Raw genomic sequence first — 23,976 nt, forward strand, 5'->3', positions numbered from 1 at the left:
AAGACGATCTTACCGTTTTCTCTAAAGATGGTATCAGTCATATAGATCATCTTAGGAAAGTTTTCGATAGATGTAGAGAATATGGAATTTCTTTGAATCCGGCTAAATCTGTTTTTGGGGTAACTGAAGGGAAATTACTCGGTCATATCATTTCTAAGGAAGGAATCAAGATCGATCCCGAACGAGTTGAAGCGATTCAAAAGATTCCTCTCCCGCATAATCTTAAATCCCTTCAGTCTTTCCTTGGAAAGATAAATTTTATTAGAAGATTCATCCCAAATTATGCAGAAATAGCTAAGCCCATTCAAAGTCTTCTGAAGAAAGATGCAAAATTTGTCTGGCAAGAAGAGGGCAAAAAGGCTTTCCAAGAGATCAAGTCTGCTATCGCAAAAGCTCCTGTCCTAGTTAGTCCTGATTACTCCAAGGATTTCATGATTTTTTCTTTCGCTTCTGAAGATACCATTGCCGGTGTCTTGCTTCAAAAGAATAAAGATGGTCATGAGCAGCCTATTGCTTTCATGAGTAGAGCACTTCAAAACTCTGAGTTGAAGTACAATACCATGGAAAAGCAGGCTTATGCCTTGGTCAAGTCTCCTAAGCATTTTAAAACTTATGTGGGTTATTCTAAGATCATTGCTTTCGTCCCACATTCTGCTGTTAAGGACATATTAACTCAAACTGATTGCTTAGGGACTCGAGCTAGGTGGGTTACCAAGATACAGGAGTATGATTTAGAAATTAGACTCACCAAGCTGATCAAAGGCCAAGGTTTAGCTCAAATGTTAACTGAAAGTAATGAAAAGACTCTTGGTTTGTTCTGCCTTGACGATCTATCTTCACCAGAATTGAGAAGATTAGCTGAGCATGAATGGTATAAGGACATAGTTTACTACTTGACAAATCTTGCATGTCCTAACCATTTAGTCGCTCATAAGAGAAGGGCTCTTAGACTAAAGGCCACTAAGTATTGCCTTATGAAGGATGGCCTTGGTTGGAGAAATCCTGAGGGCATAGTGCTTAGGTGTGTTGACGATGTTGAGTCCAAAAGATTAATTTCCAAGTTTCATTCAGGATTTTGTGGTGGTCATTATGCCGCCAGAACTACCGCCCACAAGATCCTGAGAGCTGGCTATTATTGGCCTTCGATTTTTTCTGATGTGCACAAGTATGTTAGAACGTGTCAAGCCTGTCAACTGTTCACTGGGAAGCAGAAGCTTGCTGCCCTTCCTCTACAACCTGTTATTGTAGAGGCACCTTTTCAGCATTGGGGTCTGGACTTCATAGGGAAGTTCCATGAAAATTCTAGCAATGGCTACTCATCGATTTTGACTGCTACAGATTATTTCACTAAATGGGTCGAAGCCATTCCTGCTAAGAACGCCACTGAAAAGGTTATTATGGATTTCATTGAAAATAACATCATTACTAGATTTGGTGTCCCTCTGCTAAGATCACTACGGACAATGCCAAGGCTTTTAGTTCTTCAAAGTTTACATCTTTTTGTTTCAAGTATGGCATTGTCTTATCTCATTCGTCGAATTACTATCCTCAGGGTAATGGTTTGGCTGAATCAAGTAATAAAAATCTCATAACCATTATCAAGAAGATAGTAGGAGATAACAAGAAGTCTTGGGACAGCAAAATCAAGTATGCTTTGTGGGCAGACAGGATTACTAAGAAGAAGTCTACTGGTAAATCTCCTTTTGAATTAGTTTATGGCTTGGATGTTACCTTACCTGTGCACCTAAAATTGCCAGCTTATCAACTTCTCCAAAATTTTTCCACTAGTAAAGATATGGTTCAGAATAGGATAGATCAGATTGTGGAGTTAGATGAGGCTCGTCGGACAGCTTTTGAGACTATATGTAAAAATCAATCTAATATTAAGAAAAGCTTTGATAAATGCTCTCGATCTAGATCTTTGCAGGTTGGAGATATGGTTTTACTTTGGGATCGCAAAAATGAAAAACCGGGAAAGCATAAGAAGTTTGATAGCTTGTGGCTGGGACCATACATCATTAGAGATATAGCTGGGCCAAACTCATTCTACTTGAGCAGATTGGATGGTGAACCACTTGATCTACCAGCGAACGGCCAAATGCTCAAGCTGTTCTTCAGAGATGATATCTGATGCCATGGGGCATCTTTTGTATTGTATTTCTATCCCTACTCCTTGTCTTTTCAGCATTTCATTTCTGTTTTTAGGATTAGATTTACTTTTCATGTTATTAGTTAGTCAATAAATGAAGAGCTTTTATCTTTCCTGTGCTTAATGTATATGATGATTTTGGAATGGACGCTACTTATTTTTATTTGTGTGTTGTATGGATGCAGATTCTGGATTCTCACATTCCTACAGTGCAGCAACGTGTCCCCAAGTAGAGCCAGATGTTGACCACTACCGGTCAACTACCCATGCAGTACACCCCCTTTCTCTTGGCAGAAAGGGGTAGCACCTGAACGACGTGTCCGTGCCAGCCTACAGTCATCAACAGCTTGATCATTTTAATTGTAAACCCAGTCTGCATGTATGAATTGTAAATAATCTAAGCAGATCAGAGTCATGTATGTAAAATTGCCTAGGTGGACCTAACTTTCTAATGATAATCTACGTCCCGGGAGGTTTTTCGTCTCACCGATCTACGATCGGCAGAGTTTTCCTTCAACCTGACCCCAAAGCCGGGATGCATTTTGTTATTAGAACTTTAGGAGAATCCTAGCGTGTTAATCTGCTAGATTATAGTTGTGTCGCAGAACTGGGTGGTTTATGAGGGTCTATGTTAAAGTGGGTTTGTCCCCTTAAGATGTAAATTGTAAAAGTCATGATGTAATGTGTCTTGAGGGTTGAAAAATGTTTTAGTCCCCTCATGAGTCCTAAGTCCTAGGTCCTAGGTGATGTTTCCAACGGCTTAGTTCGAATGATCCATTTAAGAAAATAAATAAAATACTAAAATAATAAAATAAATAAAAAATTAAAAAATTAAAAAATTAAAAAATGAAATAAATAAAAAATAATAAAAAGTTCATAAAATAAAGCAAAAACCCTAAATAATAAAATAATAATATTTTTTGTGAATGCATGCAAAATATCATTTTTTAATAAAATCGACGGATGAGATTAAGAGATGTCTTGATCCTCATCGACGGTCGAGATCACTTCAACATGGATCGCTCAAACTAGCCGATGGGATCATTTCCTTTATATAGGGTCTTAGGGGGTCATTTCAGAGGTTTTATTCGATCTTTGAGTCTTGTACTGAAAAAGCTCTCTTGTAATCTGATTTCTGGTTAATAAAAGAAGACTTTGGGGTCCAAATCTTGCTGGTGTTACTCTCTGGAATTGCTGTGAGATGTTTATTTTTCTGCATATTTCAGTTTTCAGCCATTAATAATAGCTTGTTTTCAGAGTATTGTGAGCACAGGTATCTTGTTCACTTGCTAGGGTTTGAGTGTTGTTAGGGTTTCTGAAATAATGGCAGGTATCTCCATTATTTCCTGAGATCTAGCAGCATTCTTGCTCTCTTTATTGATGGTTGCTTGAGATGTGCAGGAAATTTTTAGGTGAAGGACATTGGTGGGCGTTTGGGGAAGTTCTAGGCTGAACCAGCCGACTCCCACAGGCTTTTCTTTGCGGAGCCCAGCTGATTTTGCCCTGGGTTAATCATTTTAAAGTTGCTTTTTTGATTTATATGAGAGATTTCTGAATCTTGTTTGATACCTGAAGTATTCCTGTTATTATTTGCTAAATCTGGCTGTTAAGGGGCCAAGTCTGTACATTTATTAAGCTAATCTAGGGTTTCAAATTTTGTTTTACGTGTATATTATGTTGCTGTTTCTCTCCCCTCTTTGCAGATTACAGGTACATCAAATCTAGAAATTTTTCAAGGCTGATCAGAGGGGGACTCAAAGAAGTCTTTTTCCAAAATCGATTTTTTTTTCTGGCCGCCATCAGCTATCTCTGGCCGAAGATTTATGGGCATGCTCTCATCGTTTACATCTGAGGCTGGTCACGTTTTTTAAACACCATCCAACGCTGCTATCCATTGTACAGCATTACCATCGAACTGTATATCAACATTCTGCTCACGTGGTTGCAAGGAGGAAGTTACGTCACTATCCGGCTCAAGATTGTTCAGATCAGTGGGAAAATCACGCTCAGTTCGACTGCACATCAAAGAACTGATCCGAAAGTGCCGCCGACAAGGTATTTACAGCTTCACGCGTTAAACGTATCATCAGGTAAGCCCAAAACGTTTTTTTCAGGTACGCACTGATCTCCCGCTGCCACCATCTTCGCATACAACGAGTTGTGTATTTTCCTGTCGCCATATTGCACATGTTACTGTATCGCACCGTGTTTTGCCTGCATTAAATTTTTTTTTTCTCAGCCTTGGTCTTCAGCATTCATTGACTTGTCAAACGGTGGACTGGTTACAGTACATTTGTTTCTCGGATCCCAGGCTTTTGTTTCATCCGCTCTTTTCCTCGCTGACTATATCCAAGCCGCCCAAAACTGCTGGCTTCCTCCCTCACCGGCCCACGCAGGATTCCAAGTTACGTTTCACTGGTTTACGCATTCAGCCATCACGCAAAACCCTCGTTCTCTCTATCGCTTTCGTTTTTTGCGTGCTGAGTCTCACCGTATCAGCACTCTCGTTGGATTTTAATGTTTTGCGTAGGCGTTAGATTTAAATGTTTGGCGTAGGTTAGATTTTAATTTAGGCTTCGTTTTAATTAGATTTTAATTGGATTCTAATTTGTTTTATTGTGGTCACGTTTATCATTTTTTTTAGATCTTAAAAGCTCTTTTTAAATAGTTTCATTAGTTGCATATAACTTCATAAAAAAAAAAATATAAAAAATGCATTTCATTGTTTAGATTTTAGAATTTAATTTGATTTGATTTTTTTTAGATTTTACTTTGTTTATTTTTAGTTTAAATTTTAACATAGTTCTAAATTTTGTTATGAAAATAAAAATATATATATATATATATATCTGTGTTGCACGGGTACCTGCACCCGGGGGTGGGGTTCTCGAACTCGTCCCGGGTTCCCGCACCCAAGTACTGGATTTGGGTACGGGTTCTTCCCAGACGAACCCAGAAGAATCGGGTTCTTCCATGAAGAACCGGGTTCTTCAAAAAAAAAAATTGGGTTCTTTTCCTTTAACGGGTTCTTCGGGTGCTTGGGTTCTTCGGGTTCTTCGGGTTGGGTTCTTCGGGTTCTTTGGGTTCTTCATAAAAAAAACTATATTAAAAATTTAATTTTCAAATAATTTTTTTTTATTCAAATTTAAAAAATAACTTATAACAAAGGTAAAACTTATAACAAAACCTAAAAAACCCTAAATCAATTCTTGTAAATCAATTTGGAATGAAACATTCTTCCACGGTTCTTACCATCAAAACCTGTGTTGCACGGGTACCCACACCCGGTTTTTAAAGTTTTTTAAAAGTCTTGTTTTTTAAGAATTCTTGTAAATCAATTTGGAATGAAACATTCATTCCTGAGCCAAATAACCATCAAATTATAAACTGTAAATGCACACATACAGGTTCAGACATTTTCAATCAAATAGAAAGTAGGATTGAGACCAACCATAAGCTGTAATCAGCTGATGCTGTTAAATGGCGAAAGGCTATTTTGGACAATGGCTAATTTAAGTATCAAAATCTGCCAATTTCTCACAACATTCTAATAACATCATGTTAAGATTAAAACTAGGAAAATATGCCTAAATCATATATGGTATCTACAGACTTGTACACCAAGTAATCTCTAAAAGCTGCGAAGATGTTTTATGTTCAGATAATTAATATTCAGGCAGAGCTTCGCACTCAAAGACAAACTATCCCTCAAGCCATCAGATGGCTGTTGTGCATTTTTTTGGGAAACAAAGACTGATAAGCGTGTTTTGTGGAAGGGTAAGGCTGCCACTGTTTTTGGGATTGCTTTACCACAGAGCACACCATGCATGGGGCAGGTGGATGATTAGACATCAAGAAAATTCTAGACCACTATCAGGTTGAGAAGAATCTCCTATGAAAAAATTGTGTTTTTATATGGGAGAGACTAAACATTCAAAGCAAAGTTACAAGCTCAAGCTCCAGCCAGAATGAGCAATTTCAATAAGGAGAGAAGCTGTCTTGAACTTAGAGCAGGAGGCAGAAATGCTAACACTCCTTGGCTGTGTAGGAGGAAGGGTCTGTACGACCACAGCCTGATTCATTGATAGGCATCCTTGCAAATGAACCTAAGCTGCATAGTTATTTTAAAGCCTGTGTGTGACAAAATCTGTCCCAAGTTTCACCAAAATAGCTGAGTCTAGCATTTATCCTAGTATGTATTTTGAATTTTCAGTTTTAGTAGTAGCCTTGAGCTCTCTCACATAGCTGTCACAGTGTCATGGTTACACGGAAAAGATTCAAAAGAACAGTTTTTTGGTGATAAATTTTGAAATTTCAATGTCAATGTTGAATGTTCAATGATGTGCATGTTTAAATGATTATCATTAAAGTTTTCTTGTTTAAAGTTGAAAAAATATACAAATTGAAATTTCATATATATTATTAATTATAAATTTATAATTTATAAAATATAATTATTAAAATTTAATATTATTATATTACCCGACGAACCCACGCACCCTGTTTCCAAAAATGCCGTCCCCGTCCCCGTTCCCGTCCCCGTCCCCGTCCCCGCACCCACGTTTCCTGGCAACATAGGAAAACTCTCTTTTCTGTCGACACGTGCAAAGTTGTCTAAGGCTTAAGGATTTTGTGCGAGTTGCAGGGGCCGAAATTGCAGACCTTGTTGCAAGGCCGGAACTCTGAGGTGCCCGCTTTAATTTTCACAGACTTTGGAAGTACTTGGTTCGTTTGAAAGAGATCTTGTTGTTGGGATGGCTTGGTGCTTGGGAGGAATTTTTGGCTTTGGTCTTGGGTTTGGGAAGTCTCCTTTTGAATAGATTCTATAAGAAAAGAAGTATTTTTTCTGGGTTTTCCCCTTGGAGGGGTTTTTACATGGCTTGGAGCCTATATTTTGTGTACTTTGTTTATTTGTGATCTTCGTTGTTTTGGTAATTGCTTGATGAACAACAAATAAAGAAGTAATAACAGGCCAACTAACATCACAAGTAATTATCAAGTAAGGAAAGTCAAACATAATATACAAGTTTCTTGATTTTCCAACACTTTGAGTGTCTCCCTAGCTGGTAGTTTGAGGAGTCCATCACAATGTTTCCACAGAGCTAATCCCGCAGTTATTGGGCCAGATTGAGCAGTGCATGTTCCAGGGGCACAAAAGTGGAGTGAAACACCCAATGCACAATTGTGGAGGGAGTTCATGGGTCAGTTTTGCAGGGAAATTCCATTGTCGGAGAAGTGAGGACTTGGGTGTGTTTTGCTGGGGAGAGTTGGAGCTGATTCAAAGGGCCAATTTCATCATTCTTAGGTAGTATGCAGGCATTTTTGGGATAGGCTGTGCAGGCATTGTATAGTGCGAGTTGGGGAGCTGGGGATTTGGTGGTTTTCCATAGCTAATCCCATAGAGGCCTTGGAGAATTCATTAGTGGTGGATTTGGGGGTGCTCAAGCAGCAGTATTTCCAGTAAGTGCGCACGACCAACTAGAGACTCGAGAGCCATTCGCACCATTAGGAGGGCTTCCTCATCACTTGGATTCAGCCCAAACCATATCTGGGTTTTTATGGGTTTTGGGAGAGGTGTCTGGGGCTAAATTTTCAGAGCTAAATTTTCAGCTAGCAGCAACAACATATTACTTACTGGGTAGTGCATATTACTTGTTCCAGGCCATTCCTTATTTGGGTTAGAGATATCTCTTATGGGTTTTGCATTGCTTGCTTAGCAAGCCCAGGTTCTACTATTCCAGCCCATTTTATGTACCTTGTTCCAATTTATTAATTAAATGGCTCAGAGTATTTTGTTGGTGTCTTTTTTGTAGTGATTGTGGCTGTGATTTTATTTATCGTGTTGTTCCTAGTACATTGCTTTGGTATTTGCTGTTAATTTCCATCTAGGAATATTACACATTACTTCTGTGTATGAGAACTAGAATGAACAGTAGTGTGATGTGATAACTAGGGTAGTGTAAAAGGGTATTTCAGCTGGTTGGTTTTGCATTATAAACTTGGGAGAAACTGATTTTGGTTTATATAACCTTCTTTTTTGCTGTGATAGAAAGATATGTGATTGCTGATGCATAGTGAGTAAGCTGATATGATATTTCCAGATCTGATGTCTATTTATGGCTGGCTGGTGCTGAGCTGTTTTAGCATGCTAATCTGAAATTCAGATCTGATTTATATTCTACTTAATGTTTGTGCTGGACTTGAGCTGATTTAGGATTCAGATTTGATTTTCGAGTTATCTTTCCTTGGGTTTATTAGTTATTTGCTTCTATAATGATCTAACCTATTAGTATGCAGCATCCACACACTTGAATCTCCATATAATGATTTGGTTTATGCAGATATGAAGTTTTGTTAGGCATTTCAGAAGTTTTCAGAATCCTTTGAGGGGTTAATTTCTGAGTGTAGTAGAGTTGCCATCATGAGGTAAATTTTTAACATGGTATTAGAGTTGTGTCACTGGAATTTCCATCGAAGTGCATGGATAATTTTAGCTATCTGTGAAACAGTGGAAGGGAGGCAAGAACAGAGGATTTCATCAGGTGTGATACTCAGAAAGCTTTAGTGATTGGTGCGAATCCATGCCTGTGAGATGCACTAGGACTTGTGATAGGTTAGTGGGTGTGATGCCTAGAAAATTCCTGTGATTGGAATAAGTATTTTTTTTAAATGCTCAAGAAGGGCGATTTGAACCTGTGATTAGTCATTGGTTTGGCTGATTTGTTCTGATTTAAGTTGTATTCAAGGGGATTACTAGAATGGCGAACTTGATGTCAACTCTGAGAGAGTGTGACTGACTAGAGGGAACTTCCATGTTCATGCCTTAGATATGTAGCTTGCAGATGGTAATTTAAAAGGTGGATCTCTTGAGCATAGTTGAAGGGAAGGCTGCAATTCATACCTATCCTCAACACTTGGCTTGGTATGAGAAGTGCCAGGTTGAGAAACAATGCTTGCTATTTATTTCATTATTTGAAAGGTGCATATGTACAAGGAAGTGGCTATTTGCTTCACGTTTCATAAGGGATTATTGGTCTACCTCAAGACTTTTCATTTCACCTACCACCAACTAATAATCAGTGTTACAGGAGTTAGCGATCACTCACGAGTGCTCAAGATTCCGACTCGGATTGGCCACCAAACGAGTAGACTTGAATCTAGGCGAGTCAAACTCACATTGTGTAAAAATTTCTCATTTCCCACCCCGGTTTTCAGTTTCACCTTATTTCTCCAAAATAGTTAAATGCCCTTTCTCATATCCATACATTCAACAATTGAAAAATAAATTTTGCTGAAAACACAAATTCTGGAAATTTTACAGAATGCTGGAAAATGCAGAAATAAAAAATCAGCAGGTACAAACAGCCATTTAACACATTTAAACACTGTAATTTTTGGTCAAGGTGACCCTGGAAAAACCCCCTACAACTCTTGGGGAAAACCAGTTCGAGAGCTCCTTTTTATTTCTGAAAAATGCTTTTTACAGTGAGAAATATTCAGCGAAAATCAGCAAGTAAACTTTTACAACTTATCTCGTTTTCCATGCCTCACAGCCAACTAAATTTTTTTTGCAAACAACAAAATCTGAACAGCAATAAAGTTGTATGTCCTCGATTTTTGTGCCAATTTTCAGCCTTAAATTCTGTTGTACGGCCTGCCTAGAAAATCGTGCAAGATGCCAGAAATTCCGCTTTACGATTTCCTCGATTTCTGTGCCGAAAACTACTGTACGACCTTGAAAATCTGCTGTACAGCCTCCTTGAAAATCGTGCCAGCAAACTCATATTTCTGCTCCTCGATTTCTGTGCAAACTACTGTACGGCCTCCTTGAAAATCATGCCCAAAAATCGGCCTTTCACTGTATGCTAACTCAGCTGTACGGACTTGCTGGAATGCTGCCTTGGAGTGTGTGCCAAGCTGCTGCCTTCTTCTCCTCCCTGTCCAGAAATCTCCTTTGCTCTCTTGCTCTCCTTCTCCCAATCTGCTCATGAAAGAATGAATGACCTTTTCCTCCTTTTCCTCCTTTAATCTAACCCTAAGTGATTTTTGGGTGATCCCTAAATCCAATCGCTGAAATAGATTGAGATCTAGGGCTGAGATTAAATGCTCATTTAAATCTCACTTTTTATTTTTTAATTCACCCCACTTTAATAAAGACCCACTTAGTCATTTATTTTCAAAGTCACTTTTCCTTTCTAATTTTTCATTGACTTTAATAAAGTCACTTTAAAATTAGACTTTAGTAACTTTATCACTTAAAGTCACTTTTAAATTAGATTTGACTTTATAAAAATTATAAAGTCATTTGAGGAGAAAAATTAAATTCTTTTGGACACTTTTCCCTAGGCCAAAGATCAAAGCCTTAGGGAACCACCTGTCCTCCGGTACCAAATTTCAACACATTGACCGAGTTTGGCTCATGACTTGGCATTTGAACGCGATTCCGACAATTTTTAGAGGACTTGGCGAGCACCCTCAAATTATTAGGTTAAAAGTTCGCAGGGGGTTATTTTTTGGTTTTGCTAGTTGTTGTCGCCACTGTGCTTGGAGTCTTCTCAAAGTTATTCACTTCTTGCTGCCCATCACACTTGGAGTATCCGAAGACGCCGTGGATCAAACAATGCCACTGTCATGTTCTCCCCCCACCGCAGTGAGCGATCATTCCAGTGTGAAGATAAATCCATTGCAATTAATTCTACTGCATGCACTTTCGCTTCGGTAAACCGGAACCCTTTCTCTATTTGTCAAGGTCGTGATGGGTCATGCATACCTCACGATTATAGTCAATTTGTTAGTCGACTTCATGTATTAGGCGACAACTTTAGAATTGGTCGACTTCATGTATTAGGCTTTAGCATTGGTCAATTTCACCGTAATCACATTGCTGGAGGCTTCCCTACAGCTGAATGCCTAGATCAAACAGTGGCCAACCAATATATAAAAACTATGGTCGATGAAATCTGTGTAGTCAATGAAATTAGCTCAATTGTGTTAGACTTTTTGGCTCATAATCCATATAATCATTTCATATATATATATATATAATATCCTACTGTGTGTATGTTAACTGAAGTAGCAAACTTTCGTAAATAACAGAATTAAATAAATATTTTATTAATGATTGAATGATGATTGTTTACAGTGAGGGTCCTTGGCTTATATACTGCCATGGGCACCCTTTGGGGAAAGGGCATGATCTTATGATCGTGCCCTTTTGTCTAATTAACCTAAAATTAAATAATTTTTACATAACATTGCCTTCCTCTCGAAAGAATGCTTTGTCCTCAAAGCATACGTAATGACGGATGTTGTTGACAAAATGATTCATTCTCCCAAGAAGCTTCTTCTTCGGGTAAGTCCTTCCACTTGATTAGATATTCCTTGATTGTACGATGTCGAAGCTTCCTTTCTCTAGTAGATAAAATACCTTCTGGTTCTAGAATGACCCTTCCCTCATCATGCAAGGATGGAAGCGTTGTTTGCACTGATTGATGACCGCCTAGTGCCCTTTTAAGGCAGGAGTCATGGAAGACGTTGTGAACACGACTTTTCTCTGGAAGGCTTAAACCATATGCAACTTGGCTAATCTTTTTGTTGATCTGATAAGGTCCATAGAACTTTGGTGCCAATTTGTTTTTTTCTTTTTGTTTTAAGGATAATTGTTTGTATGGTTGGAGCTTGAAAAACACCCATTCTCCGACTTCAAACTCTCTTTCAGTTCTGTTTCGGTCTGCTTGTTGCTTCATATGATTCCTTGCATTATTCAAGTTTTCTTTTAATATTTGGACGATTTTTTGGGTTTTTTCTAGTTGATCTTTAACAACAGGTAGATTTGTCTGGACAACAACTAGATCCTTCCATTTTGGGGGTTCATATCCATACAAAGCTTGAAATGGCGTCATTTTCGCTGACGTATGATAAGTAGAATTATACCACCACTTAGCGAGATGTAACCATTGAGCCCATTTATTTTGTTTTTCTATAGCGTAGCAATGTAGGTAGGCCTCCAAACATTTATTGACAACCTTTGTTTGTCCATTTGTTTGAGGGTGATAAGCGGAACTCATATTTAGGTAGGTTCCTATGTGGTTGAACAACTCCTTCCAGAAATTACCCTTGAATTTGGCATCTCTATCACTCACAATGACTTTCGGAAAACCGTGTAACTTATATATATTTTTGCAAAGCGATTTCTTTCGCTGAGTATGATTTCTTTATTGCCATAGAGTGAGCATATTTGGTGAGTCTGTCGACCACTACGAAAATCTTGTCCTTGCCTTTAGATACTGGTAATCCTTCGATAAATTCCATCAAAATTTCTTCCCATTTTTGATTTGGAATGTTCAAAGGGTAAAGTAATCCCGATGTCGTAATATTTTCACTTTTATTCCTTTGACATGTGTCACACTTTGCTACATACTTTTGAATATTGTGACTCATTCCTTCTATGTCAGAATCTTCACTGTTTGAATCATTAGTTGCTTCACAATTATATAGGTTCTTTGGTTCTTTTCCTTTAGCACACCTGTGTTTGGGGTCCCACTTCTCACCACAGTGTTTGCATTTGCCTTCTTTTATCCTTTGTATTTCCACATTAGATTTTTCACCTTCATGACGATGTGGTGGAACATATCTTGTATTATTTGAGTCCACAGACTGGGGTACTCTTCGTCTTGAATATACTTTTTCCGATTTTGACCAAAATATTTGTTCAAATTTCTTTTCAGCAGTTTTTTCTTTTCATCTTGCTACTTCTATTGACTTAATGTCATGAAGGTCAAGTTCTACTTGTAAATGAGCTTTAAGTCCAGAGATGTAGGATTGAACTAGACGAGACTCTGATAACCCAGGTACTCGTGTCACTAAGGTTTCCCATTCTTGAGTGTACTCATCCACACTTCCTTTTTGTCGTAATTTGATGAGTGATGAAAAAAACTCTTCTTCCCTTACACCTTGGAATCTTTTAAAGAATGCATCTTTAAATTTCCTCCAACTGATGGCGATTGTCGTCTTCTTCCACCACATATACCAATTATATGCTTCTCCTTCCATTTTCATGGATGCATGCCTAAGCCTTTCGTCATCATCGTTGATGTCATAAATCTCGAAGTATTCTTCTACTTTATTTATCCATGCAACACTGTATTTTTCGTTTCCATCGAATTTAGGCATCTCGACTTTTGCCCTTTTTTGATATGTCGCTAATGGTTGAGCGAAAAAAGGATGTTGATTGGTAAATGTATCCTAGAGTTGCTTATTTGAAAAAGTCGCTTTACTATTTTCTTGGTGGGGCATTGCTGATTTTTTTGGGGATTCAACTTTTTCTTGAGAGTCTGTTGATTTTGTTGAGTCTGATGAGTTGTGCTCTTGATTTCCTTCATCTTCTTGTAGTAGTTGTGCGGGTATAATATTCATCTTTTTACACACGAGGTTCAACAATGTTAAGGTCTCGTTTTGATTCACTTCTGATTGGATATGGTGCTGCCCCATCTGTAGTTCTATTCGATTTGTCGTATCCTGAAGCCTCTTGATATCGTCAGCGTGCCCATTAAACTTGTTCTGGAAATCAGCTAATTTTTTATTGACCTCATCGGCGTGGCTAGTAACCTTATTCTCCACTTCAATCAATCTTTTATTGAAATCGGCCATTGACATTGTCGACATTGAACGAGTTTGTGGGGGTGTATATTTATCTGCCAGTTTTCTTTTAAATAATTAAATTAAATTAATTAATTTAATTATATATTGAAATTGTTTTATAACATAAAGTTTTTTTTTTTTTCATAATTAAATTATATAACTATAGTTTCCAAACCATATTATATATATATATGTTATATAATATATAACATATATATAATGAAATGAAACGGCATGACTGAACTTAAATGAAATGCTGTGCAGAGGCTGGTGTACAGTGGACGGCCGACAGGCAGAACGATGAGCGGAGAAGGGCGGAAAACCGGTGCGGGTAGTTGGCAGTGATGCAGCCCACAGTGGAATGGCACTGCGGTTGGCAGCGGAATGGCAAAGGTGTGAATGTGAAGGAGGGTGGAGGACTGGGCACGCGAGCTGCAGGTGGGCGGGGAATAAGAATACAGTGCACAGAGGACGGGTGTAATGACGGATAGCGGTCGGAAATCAGTGCACAGGGGACGGGTGTAATGACAGATAGCGGTCGGAAATCGACGAAGGGTCTAGCGGAATCGACAGGCAGCGGAGGGGATAACGTAGTGAAGGACAACAGTAGGGGCAACAGAACGGATTGCAGGTTGAAGGCAACAGAATAGATTGTAGGTTAAAGGCAGCAGAACAACGAGGGTTTGCAGGTCGAGGGTCGTAGCTCTGATACCAGATGAAGCAGCAAACTTTCGTAAATAACAGAAATAAATAAATATTTTATTAATGATTGAATGATGATTGTTTATAGTGAGGGTCCCCGGCTTATATACTGCCATGGGCACCCTTTGGGGAAAGGGCATGATCTTATGATCATGCCCTTTCATCTAATTAACCTAAAATTAAATAATAAACCTAAAATTAAATAATTTTTACATAACATTAACTTTCACCAAATAATTGGCAAATTCCTCAACATTAACACTTTAAATCGCAACTTGGGATTATCCGAGGAAAATTATGTATCCTGCAACAAATTAAGACTTGATCTGTGACCATCAACAATGTTCCAAATTTTGAGGGGTGTCCACTCAATAGACAGAGCACCCTCTTATAACTAACCAACCTGCTCTGTTTGTGAAACTTATCTAGAGAGTAGGGAAGGCTCAAATCTGTTTGCTGACTTACCAATGTTATTAGATTAACCCACTGCACACATATTCTTAACAGGTGGTACAGTAACAAACCTAAAGAAAAAGACTTATAGTCAACCATAGGCACAAAACTAGGAGGTAAAATGTAAATTGTCAAATATAAATTGTTAAGAGCATAAACGATATTGATTAGATTTATAGATATTAGATTTATTCATGGAGAAAGAGAGTCATCCTAGGTCTATCAAGTATGAGTACTGCATGCTTGTGACTGAGCTTGTAAACTGCATTTTAAAAGCCTGTGTAAGGAACGCCATAAAATATGACTTTAAAAAAATATAATTCAATTCACGCATTGTGAACTTGGGATTTTTCATTTTCCTTTCAAATTTAAGTGGGCATCTGAGATCACAAAAAGGGATTTCATTTAATTTTTAGATTTCTAGCATATTTTTTGGATCATTTTTAAATTTAATTTTTTATTGTCTTTCACAGGAGCCACAAATTAAATAGAATGTGTTGACCACTGGAGTGGCACCTGATGATTATGTGAAGACTCCATGCCCAAGGATGATCCAGAGGACACTTGTACCATCAGATATCATCAGTCAACAGAGTTTTTTAACTCTACTTCTATCTTCTCATCATCTTTCTTGTACCCAGATTCCATACCCTACGGGGAATTGTAATAAGTGATACTAGTTATGATGAGTTTTGAATTTGTAACAGGCCTAGGATGTTGGGACTCGATCAGCAAACGAGTACACCTTGGAGTGTTTTTTTTATCCGGTTAATTATCCCTTCTTTTTCAGAGGCGGATAATTTTCTGGATTTTTTCACTCATGTTTTACCCCAAAGCCGAGGTGACGGTTTGAAGATTGAGCCCCTGACACATCTTAGTGTCTAGAGTCGATGTATATTACCATACTAGATCACACAAAAAATTTCGTGGAATTTGGCTAGGTCTAAGTAGGATTTTTTAATAATTAAAAATTTCCCGCAAAACGGGATTTTTTAATTATTTTCTATATAGTGATGTAAATAAGTGGCCTTAGGAAATGTCTGGGGCATGTGACTACTCGAAATTCATCCTCAGAGGCCCAGCATTATCCTAGGACCCACTTTGGGGGTCAAAAAATGACTTAAAGTCCCTCAAAAGCCGATTTTTCAAGTGACAGTAACAAAAATGAGGAAAAAATTCAAAAAAAATGAATAATTGGAAAAATTTATAAATTTTTCCAAAGTCAAAATAAGTCAAATTTTGACATGGAAATTATGTGGAGAGTCAAGGGTGATGTGGCAAGCACAAGGGACCCACCTCATAAGGTACAACAAGCTCAAGTCAAAAGTTTCAAGTCAAAGTCAAAGGGGCCCACAATGAGCTCATGAGAAGTACGTACAAGCAAATGTATGAAGTGACTTTGATTTAATTTAAATCAAATGTTAATTAAAGTCTAAGGTGAAAAAGTTAAAAGAACATGGAGGGACCCCACATAACTATAGCCTACACATTAGTTTGATAAAAGGCACATGATAAAAGATATCTCCACGTACAGCTACAGCAAAGGAATATTCACGCCAGTCAAAGTGTCAACGCAGCCACTCCAGCTCCACGCAAATCAGCCAATAGCAGTTCAGTTCAGCTTCAACGCAACAATTATAGGCAGAATTTTAAGAGGATATTTACGCTGGGAATCAAGGAGACAGGTCCACGTATGGGCAAATTATGTGCATGTTGGCGGTCAAAGATCAACGCTACAGCAAGCAGCTCAACATTGCCAGTTACCTGCAGCAAATACTCATATGCCAAATCAGATTACACGCTGTCCCAATCAAATTTTTAATGCAGCTGTCAAAGTTATGTACGCAGATTTGTGAAGCAGATTGGAAGGTTCAGTTAACACATAAGTTATGGAGTGTGTCACCACTATTCTACGCCCATCCATCCACGTGTATAAAGCTAGCTACTTCAGCTCCTACGCAAATCAGTTTAGAGGCAGCCTATACGCACAGTTAACAACAGTCAATACAATCTTCATAACAGCATACACAGCAGTTGGTTGGCTTGGCTGTTTGAGGTGTCAACAACAGTTTAGAGGCAGCCAAACACACAGCAGATTTGAGGATATTCGATGGACAGCCAAGGAATCAAGTTTTCTGCCTACAGCCAGTCAGCTTGCCACTTGTAATTTGATTTTCTACATTGGGATTGTCAATCCATCTCCATTTGTCATTGGAATTTTCCTTGGGATCATCTCCCATTTTCTTATTTATATGAGTCTTGAGCTCTCATTTTGGATCGATAGAATGAGCTGTTGGGCTTGCGGAGACTCTGCTGGATTTTGTACTCAACTTCTATATAAATAAATAAAAGTCTTTGGGGTTACTAGCTTCTCTTGTGGTGCATTCTTTGGTTGATGAGGTATACCTGTGTCATTTGATGTTATTATTCATTCGATTATACATTGCTATCTAGTTGTTTTTTTTGTGCATTTGCCTGAAGGCATTATTGTCTAGGGAGGAGAGATTTGCAGCTATCTCAAATCTCCTTTGGGCTTGGTATATTTTGTGCTCTTGTTGTAGCTTGTCATTTTCGGTTGAATGACAAGCTCAACTTGGTCTCTATATGCCAAGTCCCTTTTGCGCTAACAATTGGTTTGCAGGCATTTTTGTGTTCAAAGTATAGGTTGCCAACTCTATTGGAGTGTGAGGACTTCTTCGGTTGGAATAGTCACCTCCAAGGATATCAAAGGTCCCACAAGTTGTTCAAGCCAACAATCTCACAAGACATCAAAAGATTTATTTAAGAGGGGGTTTCCTGAGCCCTTTGCTTGTTTTCTATCTTGAAAAATTATCCCATATTTTCTTCTTTCATTTGTGTGTATATTGGTTTTATCTAGCATTTGAGGCCGTAATTGTTTTTTTTTTGCAGGCTAACTCTTTTGCTTGCTTTCCTACAAGCGTTCCTGGAGGCAAATTCAAATTTAAAGAAGAAAGCTAAAGCATAAGCTAAGTAACCCTTTTCCGTTGGGAAACCCAGGTCCAAGGTTATTTGGGCTTTCATTTGAAAGCGTTTGACTTCATTCTAAACAAAAATAAAATAAAAAATTTCATTTCTTAAAGAGCAATACTTTGAAGGCACTGGTTGTTTATGTATCTCATGCTTATCTTATGTGTTTATGGTTATTGCTCATATCAGGCTTGCTTATAAATCTTAAATAAATAATCTATTTAGTTCTAACAATTCTCCTAGAAACTCACATCCTTGTTTTTAACTTAGCTTTCCATTAGGGACCACCCCCCTTAGCTAACCTAGGAGATAGCTCAAACGGAGAGAGTTGGGATTAGTGTGACAGCCCCTTCTCTGAGTTCCCTGCCACCAACCACACCTTGTGGGGTTGAAGGCTTTTCTCACTGACCTGTAGGTAGGTGTAGGCGGCAGGGTCAACAGAATGCACGACTCCAAATCTTAACAGAAGCCACAAATTAAACACAAGTCTGAAACAACAACAATGGCAAGGGAGAGGGACCTTGCTTGGGCTTATTGCGACAAGATTCCCACAGAATCCAGGCTCCTCTGTAAATTTTCCAAAGGGAAACGTAGTGGAGGCATTTATAGATTCAAGTGCCACCTTATAGAGATACCCAACCATGATATAGGTATCTACAAAAATGTTGAACAAGATGACAAACACCAAGCAATCTTGGCCTTTGATATGTTGAATGAGAAAAATGCCAAGAAAGCAAAGTGCAAAAGTAAGAACTCTTGGAGCTGACCATTCTTCTTCCAATACCCCTTTGTCACCTCTATTTGTTCAATCCTCAATGCCGAGCCCAAGTTTCCCACACATGCCTCAAAGTCCAAGTCAAACTCAAGACCAAATAAATCCTCCCGCATTCAACATTAGAGGTGGAACCATAAACACCTTTTTTGCTCCCCCCACAAAACCCAGTTCTCAACCTACCTTGGATGCCGCTGGTTGGAAAAAAAATGTCCATAGTCAGGCAAGGAAGGCCATTGCTAACTTTTGGTACTATACAGACATACCTTTCCATTGTGCTAGAAGTCCTTATTGGCAAACTATTATTGATGCAGTCGCTATTGTAGGTCCAAGGTTCAAAGCCCCTTCATCAAAGAGCCTTAGGACAAATTTGTTGTTAAAGAGTGTTGAAGATGTCATGTTTGTGATCTGAGTTTCGTTCATCATGGGTAGAAACAGGGTGCACCATCATGAGTGATGGATGGACAAATTGGAGTAATAGAACTTTAATAAATTTCCTTGTATCTTGTCCAACAGGTACAACGTTTCTCAAATTAGTGGATGCTTCAGACAAGGTTAAGATTGCCCAACTTATTTGTGAAATGTTGGAGGAAGTTGATCAAGAAGTGGGAGAAGAACACGTTGTGTAAATTGTCACTGACAATGCATCTAATTATATGGCTGCTGGTAGACTTTTTGAGCTTAGGAACCCCTCTATTTTTTGGACCTCTTGTGCTTCCCATTTGTTTTCGGGAAAATTAGTATTTCTAAGAAATGCTAACCCTCTAGGTTTGGTAGCTAACCTAGAAACAAGAGTTGAACAATTCACTATTTTTCCTATGAATGACAGATAAGGGAAAGATTATAAGGAGCCAACCTGTAACTTCCGCTTGATTCCTTGTTTGATCTTTCTCTCCTTTGCTGATCTCGTTGCTCCTCCCCGTACTTAACACGCTTGGAGAGTACCTGCGCAATTATAGAAACAAAGACCCGTCAAGGCATAATGATCCATAATTCATAAACATCATAGAATCGAAAGTATGATAAACATATGAATGCATTGACAGATTACACAATCATAGGGGAAAATTCTTGAAAAGCTTTATTAATAGAAATAAGGATTACAACCCATAAGTTCGATCTAGTGCCATCCTCCCAGCTTCAAACCTTCTTCACCTCATGAACAACAAGAAATTTCGACATTACCACAATACTTTGCCTAAATACTAAAAACATCAGCACTTCCTTCCAACTCAGAATTATTCAGCCTTTTGATCTCTTGGATGAGAGATCCTTTTATAGATGATTGCAGAAGGTTGAGTCATCAATGGGGATGATGAATACTTTTCTATTTTTAGGAATTGGTTCCATGAAAGAGGGGAATTGGAGGTGGTTTCCTAATTCCCTTAGTCATCCTTGGGTGAATTCAGAGAGGCAAGTGGCACAAGAGAAGTTTCTAGAAGTTTCCATGAGCAACCAACTCTCAAACTCTCCCGGAATTTTGTCCTACCTCGCCCATCGCACCTACTAGAGGGCCAAACTGCGATGCATAGCACTTTGACAGTGCAGTACCTGCTATGCATAGCACCCTAACACAGGGCTTTCAGCAATGATTCATTTTAGGCACTTTCTGGATGATTTTTGAGATGGAACTTTTGGGGAATGAGGCATTCAGATGACTTAGTTCCTTTAGGGCATAAAACAACTATTTTAGGGGTTGATGAACCCTAATACATCGACATGTGAGTTGGGGTTGATGTGCCCAAATATGTCTATAACAGTTGCCCCCTAAAGCATGAGGTTGTAAATGTTCATGTCGGGTGAAATGCTTTATCATGAGGATCGGAAGTTTCGAACTGGAAGGTGACCTGCATCAATTACAATACAATACATCATGATAATATGATTTTTCATGATTTAGCTGAGGGAGGCATCCCTATGCTCAACTTTATAAACTTTCATTACATGTACATAGATCAGACAGTTGTCTGTAGATATAGACTTGTAATCCATGATTGGATGACCATCTGTGTAAAGCCTTCGTACATTTGATGCTTTTGTACTCCTGAATATATCGCAGCCTGGATGGATGAAACTAGATCCGGGGTCTTCAAACTCGTTCAATCTTCACTCAATGTACAAGTCAAACCATGAGAAAAGATGTTCTGAGGTCGAACATGGAGAGACATCGTCTGATTACCAGCCAATGATGTAAGCTGTTAACAGATGCGAGAGGGATCACCGATAATGATGATGATCCTCAAGGTACTATAGTACATTTCACGTGGTGTGAATAGATGATTCGATGTCGAACACCACGCAAAATCTTTCGGTCGAAGGCCATTGATGTCAACCTGTCGCCGGAAGAGAGAAACTTGCCATTGATGTATGCAAGCTTCAAAGCATTGAAAGGGTGTTTCTAAGTCAACTTCTTGGATAATGAGCTGATGTCGACAAGAAGCGACTTGTCGGAGGGCCTTGATGTATCCCACATCTACGACACGAAACAAAGTAAATGATTTTGGAGATGAAAACGAACTAACGACACAAGGTTCAGGAATGGCGGTCATGAAAATGAAGGTTTGTGGTATTGCAACGGATGAGACTTTAACTGGATGACTTCTCTTGAACATATCGGCGACACTGAGATGAATTGGTAGCGTTAACCCAAAAAGATGGATGGTGTGATAGACCAATGGTATGATGACCAGCAAATGGAATAACCCAACCCAACTCAATCACGGAGATGAAGTGAAAGTGTCATGTTCAAGAGCGACTTGCTACCATAAGTTTTCAAGATTTTCCCCCATTTTCCCCAGTCATTGCTGACTAGTACCTCTTTATTTTTATCAAGCTTGAGGAGGATAACATATGCTTGTTCTATAATTCGCCCTTCGGGCAAACCCATCACTATTTGATGTTTTAACGAGTCTAGCGACGGTGAAACTCGGTCTCGTCTAGATGGACAAGTTTGTCGCTATTATTTTAACGAGTTTAATGACAAGGATAACTCGGTCCTTTTCATGTTTAGAGAGTTTGAAAAGAGACGAAAAGAAAACTCCATAAGTTCTTTTTCGTAAAATAATCCCTCAGGTCCGAAAAAGGATAAAATAATACAAGAGGGATGTCATTTCCAATACTTTAACGAGCTGGAAGAGACAAGCGCTCGACTATCTTTTCATGTTTAAAGAGTCTGAAAAGAGTTTAAAGAGGACTCTATAGTTTTCTTTTCATTTTTAAATCAAAGCTCGAAAAGAAAACGAAAAGTTTGCTTGGTGGTAAAAAATGCTCAAATCACGTTAACACATCAGACTCTGTTCTCAGTTGTTCACCCTGCTCAAAACTCCATCAAAATGATTAAAAATACATATTTATGGATGAAAAATTGAATAAAATCAACATTTACTTGATGTACATGAAAAAGTAAACATAAAAACAAGTTTTAACATTTCATTTTCACCATTTCATTTCAAACATTGGATTTTGGAGCTCTGAAGCGGTTTTTCCCCCAAATTTCACCAATCAATTGCGATAGATTCTGTGGATCATTTCCCGCGCCGTCAGGACCAGGTAGGAGCTAACCTTATGCTCTTCAATTCTATTCCATTCTTTTTCAGATTTAGGCAACTTTTCTCAGTTTTCTGGGCCTCTAGGGTTTAAAATCTCGTTTTTCAACCATCGCACCCTACCCCTATCGAAAAGTGCAATGCATACTAGACTGCTAAGAGGCAACCTACTATGCATAGCACCTTCCTCAAGGGCTAAGTGCGATGGGCGCAAAACACCAAGTTTGAACAGTTGTTTTTCATCAAATTTTGAACTGATTTTTGCCCAAATTGGATCCTAATTTTCCTATTGATTGTGTTTCAGGTATTCATTGGATCAAAATGGTCGTTACATGGCAAGAACAAGAGCACGAAGAGCAGGACATGATTTCCTTAAATGACCAGGGCACAGTAAATGCATTAAGGAACTGTGGTTTGCTAAAGTTTTTTCGCTTGTCCAGCATGAGACAACAGATGGATTTGCTGTAGTATCTTGTTCATGCTTGGGATCCTATTGACCAGGTGTTTTAGATCAGGGGTAAAGCTATTCCTATCACCACCGAGGATATTTATTTTCTGATGGGTTTATCGAGGTGGGGTGCCCCACTTTCATTATCAGGACTCGCCCGAGGAGGCGAATCGGTGAGAGATTATATTCGTCAGTTCTGTCGGGAAGGATCCCAACCCAGCAGAGATGGAAAGATTCATATCCGAGATGTTATTGATCGACCTTTGAGGACTATTCTCTTTACCCTTGCTAGATTGGCTGGCAGTGCAGCTTTACATTTAGCAAACAGATCTTACATGCAGTATGCCTTGGAATGCTTGGAACCGAAGGTATTCAATTGGTGTGAGGTGGTACTTCCACTTATGAAAGATCAACTGTCCAAAGTGAAGGTTGGAAAGACCAAAAATTTTGGTTATGGGTCCATTTTGATTTCCTTTGCTTTGGAAAGAATCCCACTCATGCAACCACAGAACATTTCTCTGGGAGTGCCTGGACCGAGAGAACCATGGATGCAGCGATGGGTAGACCTTATGGCTAGGCATGCTGGCCAGTCACAGATCTCTTTTTCATATGCCTTCTTTGAGTGGTTTGATCGTCAGGAGATGGCTTTTGTGGAATATCCATATGTAGGGATGGATTTCCGAGGTGATCCAGATTTAGCATTACCAGTCGGGGAGCAGCGGAGCGCTATTGATAAATTGATTTGACCACACTTTTCTTTTTGAGTTTTCCATTTTTTTTTTATTGTTACCAAGACTAAATGAACTCATATGTGTATGCAGATATTGGACCAGTTCGACCTGTGGCACGCCCATGGGAAGTAGATGTTCCAGTGGAGGGAGCTGTCGGGAGGGAAGTCCTTAGAGATTTGGACATAGTCGAGACCTTGGCTCAGTTGCAGGATCATGTGGAGAGCTTAACTCTCGGCATCCCGGATGTCCGGATTGATGAGTTACCCATGAGGCTGCAACGCCATACCACTGGTGTGCCGAGTCGTTGGACGAGGCTCCTGTGTATGATAGCACAGGCGGTGACCTGTTATCATCAGCAACACTAGTCTAGGATGTTTTTTTGCATTCATTTTGAGTTTCTGGGTCAGATGACCAATTTTGTCTTGGACACAAAATATTTGTGAAAACTTTTAAACAGCTATCTATTTGACTTTCGAAGTTTTATTTTGGTTAAGTGATGAAATCCTATGCAAATGATGATGTGAAATGCTTTCTTTACATATGTTGCA

The 23,976-nt window shown here is 38.8% G+C and overlaps 1 protein-coding gene across 4 annotated transcripts in view; it reads left to right on the top strand.

The window, feature by feature from the left end:
* Nucleotides 1-23,976, top strand: part of LOC149162591 (endonuclease 4-like) — a 326,614-nt gene that overhangs the window by 69,351 nt on the left and 233,287 nt on the right. The window lies entirely within an intron of this gene.

Source organism: Pinus tabuliformis, chromosome 5_2 (assembly GCF_031772625.1).
Source record: "Pinus tabuliformis cultivar Carrire ecotype Pingquan chromosome 5_2, CPIR1, whole genome shotgun sequence".
In the NCBI taxonomy this organism is placed as follows: domain Eukaryota; kingdom Viridiplantae; phylum Streptophyta; class Pinopsida; order Pinales; family Pinaceae; genus Pinus; species Pinus tabuliformis.